Below are 24,063 nucleotides of genomic sequence, written 5' to 3' on the forward strand. Positions count from 1 at the left end.
TTAGACATTGCTGGGATGCCTGGCAGATGAAGCAAAATACTTTCCTTTTTCTTTTCTTACCTGGAAAGATAGTAAAGCAGAAAATATTTGTTTGATCGAATGGAAACAATTTTCTCTGGACAATAGCAGCTTCTACTTACCTTGTGCCTAGAGACAAAGCAGCGACCAAGGGCCTGGCCTGGCCTGCCCGGGGGTCTCCCTGGACACTCATGCAACACGCGGGGCGAGCCCCGGTGCAGACATCTTAGCCTGGAGCCAGTGCACGGACAAGCCCAGGAGGAGGAGGGTGGGGAGGGGGGTGGCGGGCAGGTGGAGCGGGGACTGGGAGGAGCGTTGTGGGTTAGGAGGCAGATTGCCCGAGTCCTTCCCAGCACAGGCTCCAGGGCCGGCCCCCACACAGACAGATGGGATTGCCCCGGAGAGGAGCTATTCATTTTAGCCATGAGAAGGGAGGGCATTTCTGAGAGACGAACAAGTAACTGGAAATCGGTGTGGCCATCTGTCACTTGATAAAAAGATTTCCGTGGGGAGCAGTGGAGTGAAGTGGGTGAGGACCCAGGGCCGAGCAGGCCAGCTCGTGCCCAGTTTCCTCTTGGGGGCTCAGGTGGCTGAGAGCAATCCCGGGGGTGCCCGGGGTTTGACCCTGGGATGGTCCCCCCATGGGGTCCAGGAGGACCAGAGTCTGAGCCTATACACAGCTTCTCGGTCAGTGTGGGGCAGCACGGCAGACCCGCAGAACCATGCCCCCACCATGGGACACTCATCCTCTTTGCGGACAGACAGTGCAGGGGTTTCCTCAGGGGGACACAGGTGCACTCTCTTCGGAGCCTGGAACCTGCTGGAGCCCAGCTCTCATGAAGGCATCTCCCGGGAGGGGGTCTGGCCCGCACTCTGGGATCCCTTCCGGGCGGTCTGACCAGGGTCCTGCCCAAGTGGGAGTCATGTGTGTCCTGCCCAAAAGGAGATATTTGTTTGGAAAAAAGCTTGGTTTAAAAGAAACAAGCAAGTCCACTCTGCCCACGCTGACACATACTGGCGAGCAGGTGATGGTGATTTGGGCTGCTTTTTGGCATTGCACCAAGAGCCACAGGGCCGGGCACCTGTTCTGGCCCAGGAGTTGGGCCCAGGTGTCCTGGCTCCCCTGGAAGGCCTTGTCCACTGTCACCCCCTCCTTAAACACGGCAGCTGCCCACCACAGGCCGCAGAACAGACCTTCTACGCCATGAGCGCTGGGGAGGCCTGGGGCCCTCGGCAGGCCTCTGTGGCTCTGGGGGCTTTACTGGATGGCTCCGTGAGGGGCAGGTGGTGGGGCCACACGGAGCTGAGAACACAGCTCTGGGTCACTGCCGCGTCACGTGTGGGCTGGCCGGGCACCTGGGGATGTTTTATATTCACACACAAAGAGCCTGTCTGCTCTTCAGGGCATGGGCTATAGGACTCAGTCATTTCAGGTCCCTTCTGGCTGCTGGGGGCCAAGTGGGAAAAAGTTCTCACAGCTTCATTTCCATGAGAGAATGGCCCTAAAAATAGAACACACGCTTCTGAGGCTTCAGGCTGGAGATGAGCCAGACGCATGCGCTGCGGCCCGGCTTGCCAGGGACACCCATGTCTGGGGGCACACGGCGGGCACGCGGAGGAGGGAAAAGCAATGTTTTCTGGGGTCAGGGGAGACAGGCTGGTGAGGCCGTGGAGAAGAGCACCTCCTGTGGCCCTGGGGGAGCGCCGTGGCCAGCTGTGGCGGGGGCCCGTGAGGCGGCCGCGGCAGGAGCCCAGCCCTGGGGGGCGGGTAGGAAGGGGCAGGAATGCCGGTTGGTGGGACTGGGCCGGGCTGTTGGCATCTACCCCGTGGCGAGAGGACACGGCGATTCGGTGATTTCACACACGTCCGTGAAACGTGGGTCGTTCTCAGGCCGGATGCTGCTGGGTGGGCGGTTTCAGGGGGCGATCCCCGAGGTGGGTTCGTGCAGGAGCCGTGAACGAGGCGGACTGAGACCCCGTGCCCTGACCCAGAAGGAAGACCTAGGGAAGGGCGTGTGGGGCGTGGGGCTCAGGCGCAGACGAGCCTCTTAGATCTACATTTCTGCTCGGAGCACAGTCACGGGCTCGCCTGGAGGCCCACGGGCGGCCGGTCTCCGGGAGTCTGGGGATTCATCAGAACAGAGCCAGGCTGTCACGGGCACCTCCCCACCCCGGGCTCCGGGGGAAGCTCATCCCCACCACGAGCCTCTCCGGGCTCCGCCACCCAGCGCGGGAAGCCAGGGTGGCCCAGGTGCCTCCCCTCTGCCCACCGCCCACACCCTCAGAGACCAGGCCGGTGGGCAGCAGCCCCTGGGAGGGGATGGGGCTGGCTGAGGCCCAGACACGCGGCGGGACCGCATCTTCCATGACTGGAGGCTTCAGAAGTGTGTGTGCACAGCCCTGTGCTCGGGAGTCGGAGGGGAGAGGGTCCGAAGCGGTTCATGGTGAGCTCCGTCCCGTGCAGACGCAGACACCTGGCCAGACACGTGTCACCGCCTGCTCTGGGAGCCGCACCCTCTGCTCTCCGCTCCCTGAACCTCGGACTGGTTGAGTGGACACATCTTCTCACACACCTGCTTTCCGGCCACACGGGGGACGCGTCCTCCTTTGTCACGGCGCCCCTCCCCTAGCCACCGCAGGCCCCTCACCCTCTGTGAACCTGGGGAAGTGAGGGCTGGAGTTGGGGCCAGGCATTCTCCCTGCCTTCTTGCCAGTCCTCCAACTCTGGGGACCACCTGCTCTTCAGGGCCTCTGTCCATCCCTGCCGTGGCGACGGAGGGTTCCTGCCCCGGGGTCACGGGGACACACAGGACACTTGGCACCAGACTGAGGAGACGGCAATGATTCAGGAGTCCACGAGGTCAGGGGCTGGTGCAGTGCCCTGGGGAAGCAGGCTTCACAGTGACAAGGGGTGGGAGCCCCTGCTTCCTGCCGGAGATGGTGACGACCTGGTCTGACTAATTCCCAGGACGGCAGGGACTGGAAGCTCCTAGCCCTTGGCGAGGAGGCTGTTTGGGTGGGGGACCTGGTCTGCCGGGGTCGGGAGGTGGTGCACAGCCATCCTCCCAGGTGTCCGGTGACACATCATACTGGGTCCTAACCCCGGCCTCACACCATGCCGTGTCCCACGTCTTCCCCTTCCAGTCCCGTCTCGGGTGTTCAGACCCCGTGGCTTCATGTGGTGGTAGCACCCATCTCAAAGTCAGCGTGCCCCAGAAGACGCCCTGATTCCCCTCCCCACGCCAACCCTGCCCCAGACTGCAAACCTAATCTGCCCCCATGTCTCTCAGCCGGGAGCAGCCACACTGTGCGTCCGGCTGCCTGAGACCAGGGCTCGCGGAGACTTGGATCTTTCCTTATCTTTCTCTCCTCGGAAGAAACCCCCAGGCCCCTGACTCCGTTCTGAAGTATGTCCCGCGTGTGCTCGCCTCTCTCGTCACGGCTCCTGACCCCTTCCCTGGTGACTGGAAGCTCCTCTTCCTCCCCGGCTCCCGTCCCCTCACCTGCGCGTCCGCCACGCGGCCCTCAGCCGTTCAGCCAGTGGGCGGAAGGCAAAGCAGGCGCCTCTGGGGCGAGGGAGGAGACGGGGGTTTTCAGGATGTGCCAGGAGGAGCGCAGAGAAAAGGCAGACGAGGGGCGCACGGGGTGTCAGAGGTGAGGGGGACACCTGCTCACGCGGCAGTCCTCAGAGCCCCAGAGAGCTGGAGGGAAGGAACGCGCACCCTGATGGTCGAGGCTGTAGTGAGGACCGACAGAGGGAAGGGGGAGGCAGAGAGAGAGACGGAGACAGAGAGACCGGGAGAGAGAGGCCGAGAGAGGGAGAGGAACTGATCACCCAGGAGCTGGCCTCAGTCTTGACCCCGAGGGCCCAGGAGGGGCCTTGCTTGGTCTCAACAACGTAGTGTTAACCTCGGACCTCGGTAGCCACGGTGTTGTGTGGGGCCACATGCGCACGCGGACAGAGCAGAAGCGTTTCCCGTCGCACATGAGGCTTCAAACTAACGTCTCCTGAGCACCTTCCTGGGGAGGCTGCGAGGCCCGTGCTGCAGCTGCGGGGGGAGCGGGCGAGCCGTGGTGGGGGTGGAGGACGCAGGCGGAGCCCAGGGGCTCTGCCAACGATTCTCAGCAGGCCGACCAGCAACGGGGGGCTAGGGGACGTGTCCCTGAGGACGGGGTCCAGCCCCAGACAGGTGACTGGGAGCCGGTGACAGCCGTGCCTGCTGGGAGACAAGCCCTCGTCTCCCAACAGGATGGGGAAAGGCAACTAGAAACTCCAGGAAAAACCAGAGAACCCTCTAGACAATAAAATTCCTGGCTGAGCAGCTGTCTTCCAGCTGGCAGGACTCTCAGCTCCTGGGGGCCGGGAGGGGAGAGTCCATCTGCCCCCGAAGCCAGCACCGGGTGCCCAAGTTCTGACCTCAGACCCGTAAAGAGGAAAATGCCGTGTGGACAGAAATATTCACAGCATCAGGGTCTGCAAGTGCTGTGTCACTGTCCCAAGCTTTAGAGTCGCATGACAGGACAAGGGGACACTCACGGAGGGGGGCGCTCACAGGTGGGAGCTCCATGGCCACATGTGGGATGGATGGATGGAATCCCCCTGTTTTCCCCGGCGGGCGCCACAGCCGCATCACTGGTCACCGCCGGAGCACGGTGGGCTTCACTGTCCACAGCTCCTCGCCTGTCCACACTGTCTCCCGAGACTTCCTCCCAGGGGCTGCCTGTCACCTGTTTGTCCGCCGCATCCCCAGAGCTTTCCATTTCCCTTCACAGGCATCCCCGGCACCCGGCGCCTCTGTTCCCACATCCCACTGGGACGGCGGGTGACCATCCCCTCCCCCCGGGGACCCCAAGGCCAGAGATGGAGCTCAGCTCCATGGTCCTCGCACTGCTCTCATCTGGCCTGATGCCCAGCACGGGCCGGGATTCGTGGCTGAGAGCTTGAGAGCGACAAATGTTCACAACTGCTCCTCCCTCGCCCGCGCTGGACCGGCGTGCACACGGGGACACCAGCTCTAAGGATGGGGGTTGCCCGGGGCTCCCCCATGCGGGGCAGACCAGCGGTCTCCTCTGTGTCTGGCTAGCAGACCCAGCTCCTTCTCAGGCCCACCTTTTCTGGGGTCAGTAGGGTCCCGCGAGCTGGGCCCGCACACACCCACATACACACACACACACACACACACGTGCACACGCACGGGTGACCCAGCGTGGGGAAGGTTGGGAAGGGGCCCTGCCAGGGAGCGTCTTTGGGGCACCAGCCGTGCTTCCGTCAGCCCCACGAAGGAGCTCTTGGGACTGAGCAAGCAGGATTGGGGCAACTAGGGCGCAGAAGGGTGGCGGGCGCCCCAGCTCCCAGGGCCCGTGGTGGGGAGTGGGGTCTGGCCTGTGTGCCCTCAGCAGGTCACCGGAGCAGTGGGGCGCCCGGCTGCAGCCTCACCAGGACGGCACTGTGAGACAACCATTTTTCTTCTGGGAATCAGTAAATTCTCACTAATTTCCCCAAACATTACCAGAGTCTGTTTTCTTAAAGTACAAACTTGTACAGTATGTTCTTCATTTAAAATATCATTTCCTTAATGGTTGAAAATGTTCTCTGGCTGTTTCTTCCGAGCTGTGAACAATTAGGGAACGGCGCATCTCATTTTAGGACCAGCAGTGCTGGTGGAGCTCGTAGACATCGTCTGCAGGGTAAATTAGAGCAACGCACTTGTCTCTTTGCAGATTGTTGACACCCCGTGGTGGCCATGGTGACTGTGATTTGTGCAGTTGCACCAGCGGTGGGGTCCCCGGTCACCGAGGCCAGTCCCCCTGGCCAACAGGCAGCTCCCATGCACTTGTTCTGCATCTGTGTTCGGGGGGACCAGGGCCTAGCAATGCCCTTGTCTGGAGGCGATACGAGGACCCAGTCATGGAGATACGCTCTGCAGTGGGGTGGGGCTCACACTGGGTCCATAAACAGGAGCGCATTGGGTCCCTGTGTGTGTCAGCGTGTGTCTACACGTGTGTTCAGGGTTCTGTGCACCTATGTGAGCGTGCAGATATGTGTGTGGTGTGTGGTGTGCTTGTGTGAGTGTGTCCTGCCTGATCTGTGTGAGTGTCTCCCATGGAGCGGGCTCTGCACTGGCCGCCAGCCTGGCTGTTTGGTGGGCCGTGTGGACAGAAATATTCACAGCATCAGGGTCTGCGAGTGCTGTGTCAAGGGTCCTGGGAGCCAGGTGGGGCGTGGGGCGCCAGTGTCACCGAGGCCAGACAGCTCCGTGTCTCTGCTCACGCCTCCCCGCACTCCCATTGGTCCCGAGCTCCTGCCAGTGCGCCGAGGCCGTGGGTTCCAGCAGGGGATCTGCCAGGCACAAGTGCCCCTCCAGTCCCCCTCCCTCAGCCCCGAGATGGTGAGGGACGCTGTTCAGGGCGACCGTGTGTAAGCCTGGTCCTCCGCCCTGATGTCCCCAAGAAGGTGGGGGGCACGCCCACCTGTCTGCAGCCTCTGGTCCCGGGATGGAACACACAGAAAACGTATATAACATTGGTACCAAGCAAAGCTACAACCCACTGGACACTGAAGAATTATTTGTGGACATGTCAAGGTGTCCACACCTTGAGGAGAAGTTTCTGAGCCGCAAAGGAAGTAAGAACCACAGAGTGGAGTCCAGCCTGGGGTTGCGTTTGCTCCCAGGGCCACTCCAAGCCTCCCACCTCTTCTGGACGTGGAGGCCAGCCACATGGGCTCCCCAGTGGACTCCCAGGGCTCCTGGGCCCCTGCTGGGATCTGCAGTTGGGAGCCCTGGTGGGAGGGGTCCGGAGGGGAGGGCAGTCCGCGGATGTGCTCTCCTGGTTCCCTGACTGGGTCGTTGGCTGATCGGCCTGTGCTCGCTGCTGAGGGCAGAGCCCCTGCCTCTGGCCCCTTGCACAGCTACCTCCGCTCCTTCCTGGACTCGGGGTGCCCCCGGCTCCCTCTGCTGTGTTGGGAGCTGCGCTGACCTGGGGATCTCCACACCCTGCCCGGCTCTCAGACTTGGCCGCTCCAGCTGCCCCCAGGAGAGCCCTCTGTTTCTGGGGTGATCATCAGATGGGCAGAAATGCACTGTCTCCATCGTGGCATGTTCCCACAAGGGTCGGGTGAGAAGCCATCACTCCAGGGTCACATGGGGGCAGGGAGTCACCGAGTCTGCATTGCATCACATCTTGATCCCTGTGCCCCGGCCGGGTTTCCTGCACACACTAGGCGCTTTGCATGCTGTGGATTGGACTAGGCTCCTTGGCAGGTGCAGAAGCTGATGGGCTGCAGGTCACGTCCCCTCCTGCCTCTCTTGAGCACGTGGCCAAAACCCAGACTTTTGTGGCGAGGACCAAGGACACAGGCACTTGGGGGCAGGGCGGAGTCTTTGCCCTCCCCCCCACGGGGTCTGTCACGAGCCTCAGTAAAGAGGGGCTCTGGCCTTGTCACCACCGAACTAAACGTCAGCGACAGAGAGACAACAGGAAAGCCTCTGAACAGGAGGAAATTAACGCACATAAATAATTTGTAGGTCAAAGAAGACATTCCAGAGGGAACTGCAAAGAAGAGCAGAGATAGAGGAAAACCAGGCCATGTTGGGAAACACGCGGAGGCAGCCAGGTGCAGAGGGCGAGCTTGAAGGCCTCTCCCCAGCCCCACACCCCCAGCCAGCCCCGCGGCAGCCCCTGCCCCCCCGGAGATGGCCCCAGCTGAGCAGCACCCCTGCCTCACCCGGGCGAGGACACAAAGAGCTCCGGGTCGAATTCCGTCCTGCTGGTAAGGTCAGCTCGTCTGCTCTGGCTGCTGATTCAGAGGTGACCACAGAAGTGCGCACGTGTGTGAGTGTGTGTGTGAGTATGTGTGTGCGTGTGAGTGTGTGCACACGGTGACGGACACACCCCTGGGGGGTGAGCGTGACAAGCTGCAGGTTCCCAACGCCAAGTGAAGGGGCACAGTCCCTGCAGCCACATGCCCCAGGAGCAGCCCCGTCACCTGCTCAGGGAGGAAGGCTCGGGAACGCGGTCGGGTTTCATGGGTGGAAGGGCCGGGGTCGCTGGGGGAGTGCCTGTTTGCTTTTCCCGGCCATTATGCTTTTAGGAAAAGTGTAATTGTAATATTTCCGGAATTGGCGGTGTGAGTGTGGAAGGCACTTTAACACGTCGTGCTGTGTATCAGACAGATTTTTTCCAGTAATAACTTCCAATTTGACAGTTCACTTATCTACGATTATTAACTGTGATTTTGATCCGTGTGAATAGTGACAGACTGTCTTAGGCTATATTTGTATTCTCTGCCTGCAGACCAGGCCAGCTTCCAGGCATCCCTTCCAGTAAAACGTGGTCCGGGCCAGTCTAATCACACGGAATGAGGCTCTTGGGATAATGGGGGGGTGTCACCCTCTAATCACGGGCTGTGTCACAGGGCGGCTGCGTGCCACACGCGCCATTGTGTTCAGAAGTGGAAGGGGAGCACCAGCTCTGAAATATTTCCTCGCAGCATTTCCTAGCAGCTTCCAGTAAGAGTCAACTAACCATGTTATTACAGCAGCTGCGTAAAATTATGAGCCGCTTGCCAAGCACCTTTGGAAATCAAAGCCTGAAGATGCCTTTGCAGCTCTCATTTGCATATTTTTTGGACTGTGATTTGGAGGCCTTCGGGTCTGCCTCCACATTTGCTATATCCAGCCGCTGGCTCTCATGATCTCTGCATGGGAGGTTCACCCCGCGAGAGGCGCACCCTCTCGCCTGGCAGGAGCGCTGAGCTCAGAGCAGGCTGCCCTGCTGACAGGGTCCAGGTGGGCAGTGGGCCTGGGGGAGCAGCCAGCGCCCCTCGGTTTGGGCGTCCAGCTGGCGGACTGCACGCGCAATGCCTCTCTTCCAGGCCCTCTGCACGCCCCCCTGCTGCAGGGTTCCCCGGGCTCCTTCTTCTAGCTGCTCCCATCTCTGAGTCTCCGATGACTTTCCTGCAGCCTACACACCGTGCACCTGCCCCGTCCAGCCACTCCTTCCGGGGAAGGGGCCCGAGGCTGTCGCTAGCCTCCCCACAAGCTGCACCCTGCTCCCATCTGGCTCTGGTTTCCAGCTCACCTCCCACGTCGTCCGACTGTGCGCTTACTATCCCTGGCCTCCAAGGTGGGCGGTCAGCTGGGACCTCGGGTGCTCAGCTGCTGGCCTTGCGTCTGCCGGCCTTGCCAGCTTTGTCCTGGGCACGGGGGTGGAGGCCGGACGTGGGCTCCGAGCTGATGCTCATGGAAGGCACCTTGTAGACGGGCACAGAATGCTGAGTTCTACGTGGCCAAAATTCCTTGGAAACGCTGTGTGATGGCTGACCTCGCCAACTAAGCACAGCAGAGCCGCTGTGGGTCCTGTCACTCTGGCCCAGCGGGGGAGCCACCGGCCCCGGAGCGGCCCCGGCGTGGGTGTGGGGCACAGCTGTCCCCAAATGGCCCCACCTGCCCTTCTGTGGGAGGGGCAGGGGCCTGTGCCAGCCTCGGCTCCGGCCGGGGACAAGCCGCTCACCATGGGGGCCCACAGGCCCCCCTGCACTTCACTCTCCTGTTTCCTAACTGGATTGATTTAGGTCCAAGGATACGGTCGACTCTCCACCCATGCCCGTGTGACTGGCCACAGAACTTGCCCTTTTAATCATAAACTCAGGGAGCTCTCAGTCCCCTGACTGCTTCGCTGAGCCCGAAATGGTTGCAGTGAAAAATGCTCATGACTCCTTGTGGGAATAATTCATAGGAGTTTAAAACACTTCCTCATGGTGATTTTTTGAGCTTTCAGTTTTGTGACAGGGGACAAAAAATCACGTCTGTTCTGCAGCAGCCTACTTCCATCCCCCCCCGGGGGTCTTGGCACAGTCGTCTGAATGGTTGGGGTAAATAGCCACGTGGGGACAGGCAAGATGCCAACTCCTAGGGGCTTCTGCCTCACGCCCCCCATCCTGATGGCCAAGGACAGTGTCGTATCCAGATGCTACAAGCTCCCATGTGTGTGAAGAAATCACTAAAATGCACAAATGATGGGAAATTTACCACCACCATTCATTCATAAGGGCAAGTGCTATTGGTGGTTTTTAGGGTGATACTTTGTGGGATGTGTTTTGGGGGACACATTTGGGAGTGTGGGTACAGGGAAGATCAGCTGCAGGGCAATAGGTGTGTGTGACGGCCGCCCAGCAGTGAGCACCACTGTCGGGAGGTGGGAGGACCTCGCCCACCCCACACACCTTGGATCTGCAGGCTTACCTCCAGCTGTGTTGCTTGTGTACACGGGAGTGACTGGCCTGGGTTCTGGAGAAGATGGTACCTCTCCCTTTGCTCTGTGGCTTTCCCCATGGTGCCTCCCGGTCTCATGCGAGTAGCTCTTCCCTCTGATGTTCTTCCAATGTGAAACAATTCAGTCCCCAAAGATGCCCAAGTCCTGATCTCGAGAGACTCTCAGCATGTCAGTTTCCACAGCATCCACGCATGGAATCAAGGTTGCTAATCGGCAAATAGGAAGGGGACCTTCCCAGAAACAGAGATTGCAAAGTAAAGCAACATGACACCACTTCAAACCCATGTGATTGGCAGAAAAGAACAAGTCTGTCAGTCACAGAGGGTGGGGTCTTAAATTGGTCCTCTCACTTTAGAGATGAGCTGGAGAGTTGCACACATCTTCCAATTTTCCTCTCCCCTGCAAGCTTACCCTGGAGAAGCTCGTATGCATGAGAATCCAGAGACTCAAGCAGGACACTTTAATGGACATTCCCAACAGGGAAAACCCAGAAAATCCTAAGTAACAATCAGTAAGAGAATTGATAAGAAATTTCTGGGACAGTCATACATGGACTGTGCTGTAGGAATTAAGGTAAATGAGAGTTGTGTGCATGCACACAGATAGATGAGACACAGAAACAAGGCTGAGAGGGAAAGACAACCAGTGGAACTTCATTTCTGACCACAAAATCCATGGGAGAGGTACCACTGGGGAAAGGGAGAGAAGGGAAATGAGTTCCTGGAGAGGCTCAACTGGGGTCTCCATTGTGTCTGTGATGTCTGATTTCTTTGGAAAATCTAAGGCTGATGAGATAGTGTAAGATTTGCTCAAGGTAAGTAGTACATTATTCCACAAATTTACTGTGTTTTGAAATATTTTACTATAGAGAATTAAAGCTATGATAATTTTTAAAAAGAAGGTATCGGTGGTGGGTTCTGGGGACTACTCTGAGAGTAGACTATTTGTGGGGTTCAATGGGCAGACTCAGAAGAGAGAAATGGCAGAAATGAGGACTGCTGTCAACTGAGTAATGGTTCCCCAAAGAGGTCCACATCCTAATCTCTGGAACATGTGCATAAAACACCTTACATAGCAGAAGGGACTTTGCAGGAGTGGTTAAATTACAATCCTAAGATAGGGGCAGCATCATGGTAAGAAATGCTATTCCTGACATCAGACCCCTGCACAAGAAAATCACTAGCAACAATCCATAGACAAGAAGCCTTTGTGAAAATCTGGAAACCTGAAGGTGAGGCTGAAGGATCCCCTTGAACCAGGGTAACAGAAAAATATGCACTAGGAGGGTAAGAAGAGCAGTTTCACTTTGACCATATCGCGCTCCCCCAGGCTGGTGTGCGGTCCTCCTGGTGCTCCAGTTTCTACAGGAGAGAAAAAGAGAGCTGAAAGGAAATGATGTTAATTGGCAATGTAAATCATTATGAATATATAAAACTCACTGGCAAAGGTAAATACATGCTCATGGTCACGTGCTCTAATGTAATGGTGGCGCATAAATAATTTTCAACTATAGTTTCAGTGTTAAAAACAGATGTATTAAAAATAGTGACAACTACAACAATTTGTTATTGCATATGCAATATAAAGAAGATATAAATTGTAACATCAATAACCTAAAATGTGAGGGGGGAGAAGTAAATGTATAAGGTTTGTGTATGCTATCGAAGGTAAGTTGTTACCAGCTTAAAATAAAATGTTATAACTGTAAGATATTATATGTAAACTTCATGGTTGAGAATCAAACTCAGCATCACAAAAAGTCACCAAATCACCAAGGAAGATAGGGAGAGAGAGATCAAGGAACAAAAGAACTATAAAAACAGTCAGAAAACAATGAACAAAATGGCAAGGACAGTCCTTAGCTATCAATAATTACTTTAAATGTAAGTGGATTAAATTCTCCAATCAAAAGACACAGAGCGGCTGAATGGGTAAAACTCTATCCAATGGTTTTCTGCCTGCAAGAGACTTACTTTAGCTTTAAGAACACACACAGGATGAAAGTGAAGGGATGGAAAAGATATTTCAAGCAAGTCGTACCCAAAAAGAGCAAAGCTCACTATACTTACATCAGATAAAGCAGACTTTAAGTAAAATAGACTTTCTGCTATGTTGCTGACCTGTAAGAGACAAAGAAGGTCATTACATAATGATAAAGGGATCAATTCATCAAGAAGATATACAATTGTAAATAGTTTTGCACCCAACATATATTGCTAAATACACAAAGCAAACACTAACAGAACTAAAAGGAGGCATAATCAGCCATACAATAATAGTAGGGGACCTTAATGACCCACTCTCAACAGTGGATAAATCATCCAGACAGAAAATCAATAAAGAAAGAGCAGATTAGAACAACACTATAGACCACATGGACCTAGCAGACACATTCGGAACATTCCAGCCAAAGCAGCAGAATACACATTCTTTCCAAGCACATACAAAACACTCTCTAGGATAGAGCATATGTTGGTTCACAAAACAAATCTAAAATTTAAGAAGACTGAAATCATGTCCAATGTCTTTTCTAACCACAATAGTATGGAAACAAGCAATCAGTGGTAAGAAGAAAACTGGAAAATTCACAAATATATGGAGATTAAGCAACATGGAACTGAACAACAAGTGGGTCAACAATGACTCAAAAGAGAAAGAAAAAAATATCTTGAGACAAGTGAAAATGGAAATGCTGTATACCAAAACTTAAGGCTTGTAGCAAAAGCAGTTTTAAGAGAGAAATTTGTAGAGATAAATACCAACATTAAAAAAATAAAGATCTCGGGGTGCCTGGGTGGCTCAGTGGGTTAAGCCTCTGACTTTGGCTCAGGTCATGATCCCAGGATCCTGGGATCGAGCCCTGCATTGGACTCTCTGCTCAGGGGGTAGCCTGCTTCCCTTCCCCTCTCTCTCTGCCTGCCTCTCTGCCTACTTGTGATCTCTGTCTGTCAAATAAATAAATAAAATCTTAAAAAAATAAAGATCTCAAATAAACCTAACATTATACTTCAAATAACTAGAAAAAAGCAAATAAAACCCAAAATTAGTAGAAGGTTGGAAATAACAATGATTAGGGCAGAAATAAATGAAAAAGAGAATAGGAAAACAATAGAAAAGATCAATGAAACTAAGAGTTGGATTTTTTTTTAACAATAAAGAAAACTAACAAAACTTTAGCCAGATTAACCAAGAAAAAAGGTGTAGGATTCAAATAAATACAATTATAAATGGAAGGGAAGACATTACAACTTATATCATAGAAATACAAAGGATCATGAACTCTGTGAATGATTCTGTGCCAACAAATTGGATACCCTTGAAGAAACAAATAAATTCCTAAAAACATATAACCTAACAAGACTGAATCATGAATAAATAGAAAATCTGAACAGATCAATAATTACTAAGGACATTGAATCAGTAATCAAAAATCTTTCAATAAAGAAAAGCCCAGGAAAATATGGTTTCAACAAATTCTACCAAAATTTAAAGAATAATTAACACCATCCATCACACTCTTCCACAGAACTGAAGAAGAGGGAACACTTCTGAACTCATTTCTAAGGCCAGTATTATCCTGATACCAAGTCTGATAAGGACGCTAAAAGAAAAGAAAACTATAGGTCAATATTCCTGATGAATATAGATGCAAAAATTTGCAACAAAATACTAGCAAACTGAATTTAACAGCACTTTATAAGGATTGAGCACCATGACCCTGCAAGGTTTAATTAACCCTGGGATGCAAGGATGGTTCAACATCTGCGAATCAGTCCATGTGATACACCACACCGACAAAATGAAGGATGAAAACCATACAATCATCTTAATAGATGCAGAGAAAGCATTTGACAAAACTCAGCACCTTTCATTATAAAAGCTCTCCGCAGATAGAGAGTCTAGAAGAAACATGTGTAAACGTAAAAGGTGTCTATGACGAGTCCACAGTGGACACCAGACCGAAAGGTGAAAGGCTGGCAGCTTTTCCTCTAAGACCACGAATAAGACAAGGTGCCCACTCCCAGCACCCCTATTCAGTGTGGTGCTGGAATGTCTACTCGGAGCAATCAGGCAAGAAAAAGAAGAAAAGACATCTAAATTGGAAGGAAGACGTAACACTGTCTCTGCAGATGGCATGATTTTATATAGAAAAAAAAAAAGACTCCAGCAAAAAACTGTTAGAATTAATGAATTCCGTAAAGTATTGCAGGATACAAGATCGACATGCAAAGGTTAGTTGTGTTTCTATATGTGAACAATGAAACATGTGAAAAAATAAAGAAACCAGTTTCATTTCTAATATCAAAAACAATAAAATAACTTAGGAACGAACCTAACCAAGTAGGTGAACGATTTCTATGTTGAAAACTATAAGAGTTTGAATGAAAGAAATTGAGTAAGTCACCAATCAATGGAAGGATATCTGGGGTTCGTGGATTAGAAGCACACATGCTGCTAAAATATCCACGAACCAGAAGCAACCGACAGATTCAATGCAGTAAAAATTCCAGTGGAATTTTCCCACAGAAATGGAAAAAAATGTCGAAATGCATATGGAACCACAAAAAAAATTGTCAATAGCCAACACAATCTTGAGCAACAGCAAGGCTGGATGCATTACGTTTCCTGGTTTCAAACTACATGGCAAAGCTGCCATAATCAACACAACAGTGGTACCAGACCAGACGCACACAGACTAATGGAGCGAATTAGCCCAGAAATTCGCCCACATGTGTACGGCCAACTCGAGGCACCAAGAACACATGACGGGAAGAGGATTATCTCTTCAGTAAATGGTGTTGGAAAAAGTGGATATTCACATGCAAAAGAATGAAATCGGGCCCTTTTAAATATTACTCACAAAAATGACTATAAATGATTAAGGAATTCAGTGTAAGACTCAAAACAGTAAAACTCCTGAAAGAAATGCAGGGTACAAGCTACCTGTCGTAGGTCTTGGAAATGATATTTTAGATATGACAAAGCACACGCAACAAAAGCAAAAACCAACAAGCAGGACACAATCCAGCTAAAAAGCTTTTGCAAGCAAAAGAAATAATAAAATGAAAAAGCAATGTCTGGGATGGGAGAAACTACTTGCAAACCACACATCTGATAAGGTTTAATATCGAAATATATAAGGGACTTACACAAACCCATATGCAATCGCAAACCTCCCCACACAATCTGATTAAAAATGGGCAAATGACTTACACAGGTATTTTTGTAAGGAAACATATAAATGGCCAACATGTACATGAAAAGATTTCAACATTACTCCTCACGAACAAATCAAAACCACGGCCAGACGCCACCTGACAGCCCTCAGAACGGCCGGGATCAGAAAGACAAGAAGCAAGAGTGTTGGCGAGTTTGTGGAGAGGAGGGAAGCTTGCGCACTGATGGTAGAAATGCACACCGGCGCCGGCCCCGTGCGCGAGGGTGTGGAGGGCCCTCAAGCAGCTAGCAGACCTCCCGCCCTAGCCACCCTGCCTCTGGGCGTCCAGCCGGCCGCGAAATCCCTACCGGAAGCGTTACCGGCCCTTCCTGCAGCCTCGCTCGTAGTGCCTGGATGTGGAAACGACGGACACGTTTGTCAGTGGGTGGACGGACGAAGGAAAGGTAGCATGTATGCATCATGGGTACTTTTCAGCCACGAAAGCAAAAAATCTTGCCACATGTGACGACATGGATGACCCTCGAGGACATTTTGCGGAATGAGGTGAGGCAGACAAAGACAGGCCAGCACCGCACGAGCCCACCTGCCCCGGGATCTGAACAAGTGGGACTCGGGCATGTGGGGCCGTCGGTGAAGCGCCTGCCTTTGGCTCAGGTCCTGCTCCCAGCGTCCTGGATGCCTGGGGAGGGGCAAGGGAAAGGGGACACGCCGGTCAAGGGGCACAAGCTCCTGGCTGTGAGGTGAGCGAGCTCCGGGGGTGGCGCCCACACGGCCACTGCTGTGTGGCTGACGGTTGCCAAGACGGGGGTCCCGAGTGTTCTCACACACACACCAAGTGCTACGGGAGGTGGTGGGCGTGTTAGCTAACCTTATCGTGGTGACTGGTCCCTAGTACACACTGTGTCATTACACGGCACACCGTGAACGCACCCAACATTCCATGGCAGTTATAGCTCAGTAAAGCTGGAAAAAATCCTACTCATAAAGTTACGTTAAAGGGTATAATATTATCAAGGAACCATAATTTTTAAAACAAATATTATTAACACTGGCCGAGGACGTAGAAAAATCTATAACAGACACGAAAGATGTGGAAAATATTGTCAAAGAATTCCCTCAATAAAAATATTAGATCCCCCATTCCCCAAGTCTTTAAAGTGGGAAATTATCCTTGATTATGCAGATAGGTCCAGTGTAATCATAAGGGTTCTTATAATGGAAACCAGAATGATAGAGAGAGGCAGGGGTCAGAGAGAAAGAGGGAGGGTAAAGGGGGGGAGACAGAGAAAGAGAGAGAGACAGACAGAGACAGAGACACAGAGAGAAAGAGAGGCGGGGAGACAGGTCTGGCTGCTCGTGGGGACCTCGCTGGAGATGGGAGCGCACAGGACACAGCAGATGTTGGGGAGACCCGTCTTACCACGTAAAGCCACAACACCAAGATGTTTCCATTGGGTCCCCCACAGGGGAGTCTTTGGCTGATTTAGGCGAACCATTTACAAGAACCTCAGTGCTCATCTTTTAATCAAAATTCTCCGCTGTTTTGTTCAAATAAGAATCTAATGAGAAAGCCAAATACGGTAGAGGTGAGAAGGAGATGTGAAAATTACAGAAATCCCCAAAGCAGGCAGTGAATTTCAACACATGAGTTTATTTTAAAAAGCAATTGTCTTCATTAATTTTTAAATTCATATTCCTGAGGAGAATGTGTGGCTGTAACAATGGTCCAATGTCCCAAGGCCCCATTACCCACCATGAGGAGAGGAAGGAGGGCCCTTCCGAAACAGCAGCCCTGCTGGTGGGGGCAGGGCCAGGCTCCGTTCCGGAAGAACCGTCTGCCCAAGCCCCAGAGCGCTGTCTGTCTGGTCTTCTCTTTAGAAAGAGGTAATTTCGAGTGGTTGGACAAGAAAGGCCAAGGGCGTGGACTTCCAGTGCCTCTCCCATAGGTCTTGGGGTGAGCAGAGCGCAGGGCCCCGGGTCATCCACTCATGGCTTCTCTCTTCCCTTTCTGGACAAGCTGAAGGCTTGAAGGTCTTCTGGGGATGCCCTCGGTGGGGAGGACCAGAATGTAGGACTGCCGCCATGGGGCTTACCTCGCGTCCTTCCGTGGGAAAGGAGGGGATGGGAGGGAGGAGGAGTCAGGCTGCAGAGCCGGCAGAAAGAGGAGGGTCCCTGCACTTCACAGCTTCCAGAGGGCCTCCCAGAGCTGACACAGGGGCTCCGCTGAGCAGGTGCCAGCAGGCCCCCCACCCCCCAACCATCCCCACCTCCACACCATTATTCAGGCCATCTTCCCACTGGCGACACCCTCTCCCCAACACTGGTGTCAACCTGTCGTTGCTCAGACTGTCATCATGTACAATTTAGATGAGTCTGGCTGGCAATGTCTACGCTGTCTCCTGTGGTAAGACACGGACATGAATGCCCTGCCTTGTCCAGGGCATAGAGGGAGGTTTGCTTTCCCCGTGGCCTTCCCCAGTATGATAGCCCTTAAGCCTTGGGCCAAGGACCTATTGAGGGGGCTGCACCCGCTACGAGGACGCTAGTCCCATTTGGGAACGACGGGGCATGACCCCTGGGAGGGACCGTGGGCCCCTCGGACGTACCGTAGTTCAGGCCGGGGCTTCACCTCATTTGCAACCTGACTCGCATGCGCCCTCCTCTCACTTCAGGGCCACAACGACTCTTCAAGTCCTTGGACATCAGCAGCAACTCAGATGCTGTGTCTAATGGTCCCCATAATATTGGAGTCTTTCCTTCGCTGGGTCAGAGCTGTGCGGGTGCCTGTGGCACAGGTGCCTGTGGTGAAGAAACAGAAATTCTCGCAGTGGGTGCCCCTCATCCTGGTGTCGCAGGGCCCTCTGTCCAGGCAAAGGCTCATGGCTTTTTACGGGGCAACTCTTCCGCCTGGCCATTTGGGCCTGCAGAGAGATGGGCCATCTCCACTCAGGGACGGACGGGCCATCCCCACTGAGGACTGTCAGTGCACAGGAAACTGGTGGCCCGGTTCCATGTCTGTCTGCTGCTCCCCCAACTCTGGTCCGCAGCAGCTGGTTGCGGGCGAGCTCCCTGCAGGGAGATCCCGTCTCCATGTTTGCTTCCAGAGAAGCCAGCTGCGGCATCCACTTGTGGAGATGCCAGGAAGTGGCTCATCTCAGGGCTGGTGCCAGAGCCAAGGATCCAGTTACCTGTAACATCCTAAGGAAGTGCTTCTGGAGCCAGGAATGGGGAAGGCAAACGAGGGGCTACTTTGGAGGAGCCCCAGACTCGGCCTGATCCCGAGGCAGCTCCAGAACAGGCACTCCTCCTTGTGGTCCGTCTTGCCTCCAGATGCAGAAGACAACAGGCATCCGTGGTGAGGAATCCTACTCCTGCTGGACATTGGCCATGAAGGGGGATGGCGGGTAAAGCCGCAGGCACCCCAGCTGTGTGCCTGGGGTGGTGGGTGAGGCTCCAGGGCCCATGCGCAGCGTTTGAAGGCCTGGGGAGCCTTTTGCTCAGAGCTGGTGAAAGACATCACGGGGTAGGGTAGGAGAGGGTGTGCAGGGGTGAAAGTTTGGCACATGTGCCTGTTGCTGAGGACCTCTCAGGTTTATCCTGATTTCAGTCAACAGTAGGACCAGAAGCCCCCGGGGAAAGGCAGAAGTCAGATTCCTCAGGAAAACAGATCAGTCCTATGTAGGAAGGGCTTGGTGAGGTCTCAGTCTGGCAGACAGTCAGCTCGGGCCATAGAAGCTGTATCAAGCCCTTCCTGCCTCCCAGCAACAAGTGGTCAAGGCTCAAGCCCGACACTGGAAGCTTTAGCTGGGTGGTTTGTCACTGGCCGAGTCAGGTCAAAGTTGCCCCCGTGATCGTGTGTGTGGACACGGCTGGGGCAGTGCCATCACTGTCTGCTGCCCTTGCTTTTTCTGTCCTTGGGAAACACCCCGAATGCTGTCCCTACAGACCCGACCACACAGGTGCTTGCAGGGATCTGGGGAAGGGGTCAGGGACCCTAGCGCAGTTCTGGCTCAGTGATGTTCCCCAAGCTGTTGGCTCTCTCTTTGTATCAGGCAAATACCTACACTTGCGTTAGCCCCGTGTAATGGCTTTGCCCGTTGGTAGCATTTCCCGAGGGCATGGTTCTTGGGGTTCATGTTGACGGGGTTTGCAGTCAGGGTCGTGATGACCCAGCAGCTTTAGGAAGGAAAGGCATCTGGTCTGTGCCATCACCATAGACAATGTACATCACCCAAGGCCACTGTCCAGTCCTGTGGCTGGCACTGCCACCACGCCTGATTCTTCCCAAAGCGTTGGGCAATGGGTGACGTCTTGGAAGGCAAAAAAATGGCTTGTTGAAAATTTCTATCTTCAGCAAGTGAGATCTGACTTTTTGCTAGGAAGATTTTTGAAATCTGGATGGAACCTTCTCTAAGCAGGTGGGAGCAGTGTAGCCTTCAGGTAATCTGCTGAGTTACGCTGTCTAAAGCACAGATGTGCTGGCTGGCACTGCACACATGAAGAAATATCTCTAGCACAAGACTGTCATTATTCAGAATGCTGTGGGGAAGTGTAATCCCTGGGGAGACACTGGGACAGGGAGCAGGTGCCACACCCCACTCCCTTAAGCTGGTGCTCCAGGGAAGTGGGAGGTGGCTCCACTCACACAGAGATGGGTAGGTGCGGGCTGGTGTGGGAAGTGGGTGCCCGTGTCCAGGTAACCAGGTAAATAACTGATCAAAGGAGCCATCCAGACAGCCTCTCTTTCCACACGTGGCTTGGAGAAAAAGCTGTGCCAATAATCAGAAACACTGTGGATCTTACCTGGAAAGGCAATGACCCCGGTGGGAAATGTGTGTGCATGGCTTATCTCCAACAACCTGGGCTCTCACCGGACCCTGGGGACTACACTGGCACCATCCTAGGACAATGGCTGCAATCACACGCAAATGCAGCAAAAATCTAGTTTGCTTACAGGGATTGTATCCGTTTCATGCATTTTTAAATTTAGTTAATTGGCTCCAGTTTTGAAATTTCCCAAAGTCTTCTATTGGAAATGAAGCAGTTATTACACAGCAAATAATGATGATGATCATGGTGGTGGTGATGGTGATGATGGTGATGGTGGTGGTGGTGGTGATGGTAACAGTGACTGCCGTGGAAAGCCCACCTGCATCAGTGCTCTGGTGAGAGGAGGAGGAAGGACCTTCTAAGAGAAGAGAGGGGTCCAGAGGATCAGCTCGTACAGACACATCCAGGTAAGAAAGGGCCAGGAAAGGACTCAGGGGCTGGGTAGCCAGGAGGTCCCCGGTGGTCTAGGAGGAAGGCTGAAGGCAGCTTCCAGTTCAGCCTGCGGTGGGCGGGTCAGTAGCTGACAAGACATGGAAGTGAGAAGTTAGACTATTTTTCATACTCATCTGTTAAGGGTGGAGAAATGCTCCTGAGCAGCCACTGAGGGTCTAGGGTCCATGAGGGATTTTTTCTAGTGTGGGAGAGGCTTGTATGAGCTTTGTTGTTAGCAGAAAGAACCAGAAGAGAGGGGGCAATCCGAGTCCAGAATAAGCAGGGATTCCGGACTTGCAAGGTGCCTGGGGCTAAGAAGAGGTGGGATGTGGGCACAGCTGGGAGGGCGGCCTGGGCCTGTGCAGAGCCCTCTGATGGGAGTGGAGGGATGAGACCCAGGGGTGGACTTGTGCGGGCCACGTCACAGGCAGGGAAAACAAAGGGGAAGGAGTTCCTACCATGGCCACTGTTTATTATTTTGAATTCTGTTAGAGTGTTTGCAGAGCAGGAAGGCAACAGGGCTGCCCAGGCTGCAGAGTGGATGGTCCCAGAGCAGCCTCCTGTGGGACGTGTGGGGCCAGGCTGGATTTGCACAGGCGGCTTCAGTGGCATCAGCCTCGATGGGGCACCCTTCTCTCCACCGTGCTCTGAGGCCAGGGGGCCATGGGTGAGGGAGGCAGGGGCCGCATCTGCCAATGCAGGGAACGTGCAGGCGGGCAGGACCACAGAGGGGCGGAGATCGGGAAGTGGCCAAGGGTCTGGGCACAGCAGGATGGAGGAGGAGTGGGGAGGAATCAGGAGGTCAAATCGTGGGGCGGTGGGGGAGGAGGGGCGGGGGTCTGAGGAGCCTTGGCTCACGGGAGAGGGGGAGCTGCCCTCGGGACTCCAGCTGTGCCCCCTCCAGCAGGTCCCGAGCTGTCGGGCGACTCCTTCAGCGGGCCGCACCCACTGCCTGCTCCCGTCTGGCACTGGGGCCTGCTCAGACCAGCGAATGAGGGAGCCCCGGGCTGAGGCCCGAGCTGACAGTGCCGGAGGTCCCCAGGTGTGTGCAATGTGGGCTGAGATCCACCTCGGGCTCCAGTGGGGTTCAGGTGAGCGCCTGCGGACGAGGAGTTGGGGAGCAGATGGCCAGGCCCCACCCAGGTGACCTGGACGGCCCGAGCCCCCGCGCCTCTCCCGCGCCTCCAGCTGACACGGATGCTGCTGTCCCAAGGACCCAACTCGGAGAAGCAGCACTGGCCCTGGGGGTCACATGCTGCTGTCCACACGCAGGGGGAGGGGACCAGACGGAGGAGGCCTTGGCCCCAGTGAGCAGGGTCAGCATTTGGCAGGAAAGAGAAGGCTGGGACGTGGCTGAGCGGCTGGCATCCAGCAGGGCTTACTCAGGGGTCTGAAGCAGAGTGGGATGCTGGCTGCCCGCTCGTGCCTCTGACCTCGTCCCCAAGGTCACAGACAGCACCCTTCCGATGACAGTTTCCTGAGTGGCTCAGTGAGCCCCCCGCTGATCTGCACTAGGTGTGTGATCGAAGTCCCCGTCTGGCAAAGCCACTACCCTCTGTCCTGCTGTCCTTGGGAAGGAGCTGGAGCGGGTCTCGGGGTGCAGGCGGGACCCGGGTAGAACGAGCAGGCGCTCCCTGCGCCGCGAGTCTCCGTCAGTGGTTTACTGGGTCGGCTCTAATTGCACGGCTCTGCCTCTGCGGGGGAAGAGATCTGAGCGGCCGTGGTGAGGAAGAGAGCGCGGCAGCTTCACGGGGAAGCGGGTCACAAAGGACGACCCTTCAGGACTCGGCAAAGCAACTGTTACCGGGCACCCGTTCAAAGGCCAGACCGCACGCACAGCTCCGTGGCCACCACACACAGACCCACTCGTGCACACGGCAGGCCATGCGGCCTGACTCAGGACCCGGTGCGCGGCCCCCCGCGTGGCTCCCGCCACAGGGTCAAGGGCCCCCACTGCACCTGCTCCTGTAGACACGAACCACCCTCGTGCTTGAACTTCCAGCTGCCCGCACAGTCGCAAGCCTCCCGGTAGCCTGGCCGTCCAAGCCTAGGCCCCAGAGCCAATTCCCCGAAGGGGTGGCCTTTGTGCCAGAGCCCGGGGCCAGCAGGCATTTTCGGCACTGCAGGGAGGGCGAGAAAGCACTCAGCGGGGTCTGGGGGCTGCAGGCAGTTCTGGGCGTGGTGCGGCGTGGGCGCGGTGTGGGAGGTGGGGCAGGACGCGGAGCTTGGCCCGGGGAGCGACGTGAGCAGGCTGCGGCAGCATGATGGCCCGGCTCTTGCCGCGCTCACACGGACGGCCTGGTGTGGGGCGGGCAGCTGGGGGACGGGAGGGCTGTCGCAGAGCCAAGGGGGAGCCCAGGGTGGGGAGTGAAGCGGCTGGACCGGTGGTCTCTGGCTGCAGAAGGGGTGATTCCAGGTTTCCGGGTTTTCCTGGGACGCCCTGAGTGGGGCTGTCCAAGCAGGGGTGGTCCCTCAGGCAGGCGGGTGGAGGCCTCCATGCTCCAGAGAGGAGTCCTGCCCAACGGCGAGTGTCAGAGCCACACCGCAGACAGTTCCCGAAGCGTCGGAGGTCACGGGCATCTTCAGGGAGGCCCTGACCCAGTCTGTGCTCGCTTGTGTGTGCGTCAGCGGGTTGTGAGTGTGCGTGTGTGTGCACAGGTGTGGGTGTGTGTGCATGCACGTGTGCGGCAGGCTGCAGAGGTCACACTTTCTGGGCTTCCTCCTTCAGGCAAGGTCTGAGCCATCAGTCTGGAGGTCACTGGCTACATCCGACAGGTCGTCAGGAGGCTCCTGACCCAGACCTGATCACCAGTTCAAAATCATTTAAGCCAAACACACTCCTTACTTATCAAGCTTGACCTTGAATTGTACTGCCTCTGAGGGGTAAGAACGCGCTGTGGAAGGGAGGAGTCCATACAGCCTGGGACCCACAGATCGCCCTCTTCCCGGTGTTGACCAAGTTTAGGGAATCAGGGACGCTGTGGAGCGCCAGGGACTCGGAGGGCCAGGGGGCACCCCGCCGAGAGTCTGCAGGGGAGGAGGAGAGGCCTGTGCCCGGAGTGGAGCCCTGGTGCATGGAGGTGGGACCGGGCGGCGGCCCCTGTGCCCGGAGGGGAGCACGCGGGGATGGAGCGGCCTGAGTCCCCGAAACTGCAGAGGCGGGGACTCTCCAGCTGTGACTTGCAGCCCCGTCAGTGCCAAAGGATGGACACCGACTCTGTGCTGTGTTTCCCGGACAAGGTCAGGGAGGGATAGGAGGGTCTGCAGGGACAGGCCAGCTCCTGAGAGGACAGACACTGAAAACAGTCTCCAAAGTGACCCACTTAGTG

This window comes from Lontra canadensis, unplaced genomic scaffold (genome assembly GCF_010015895.1).
Source record: "Lontra canadensis isolate GAN:19392208 unplaced genomic scaffold, GSC_riverotter_1.0 scaffold79, whole genome shotgun sequence".
NCBI lineage: Eukaryota > Metazoa > Chordata > Mammalia > Carnivora > Mustelidae > Lontra > Lontra canadensis.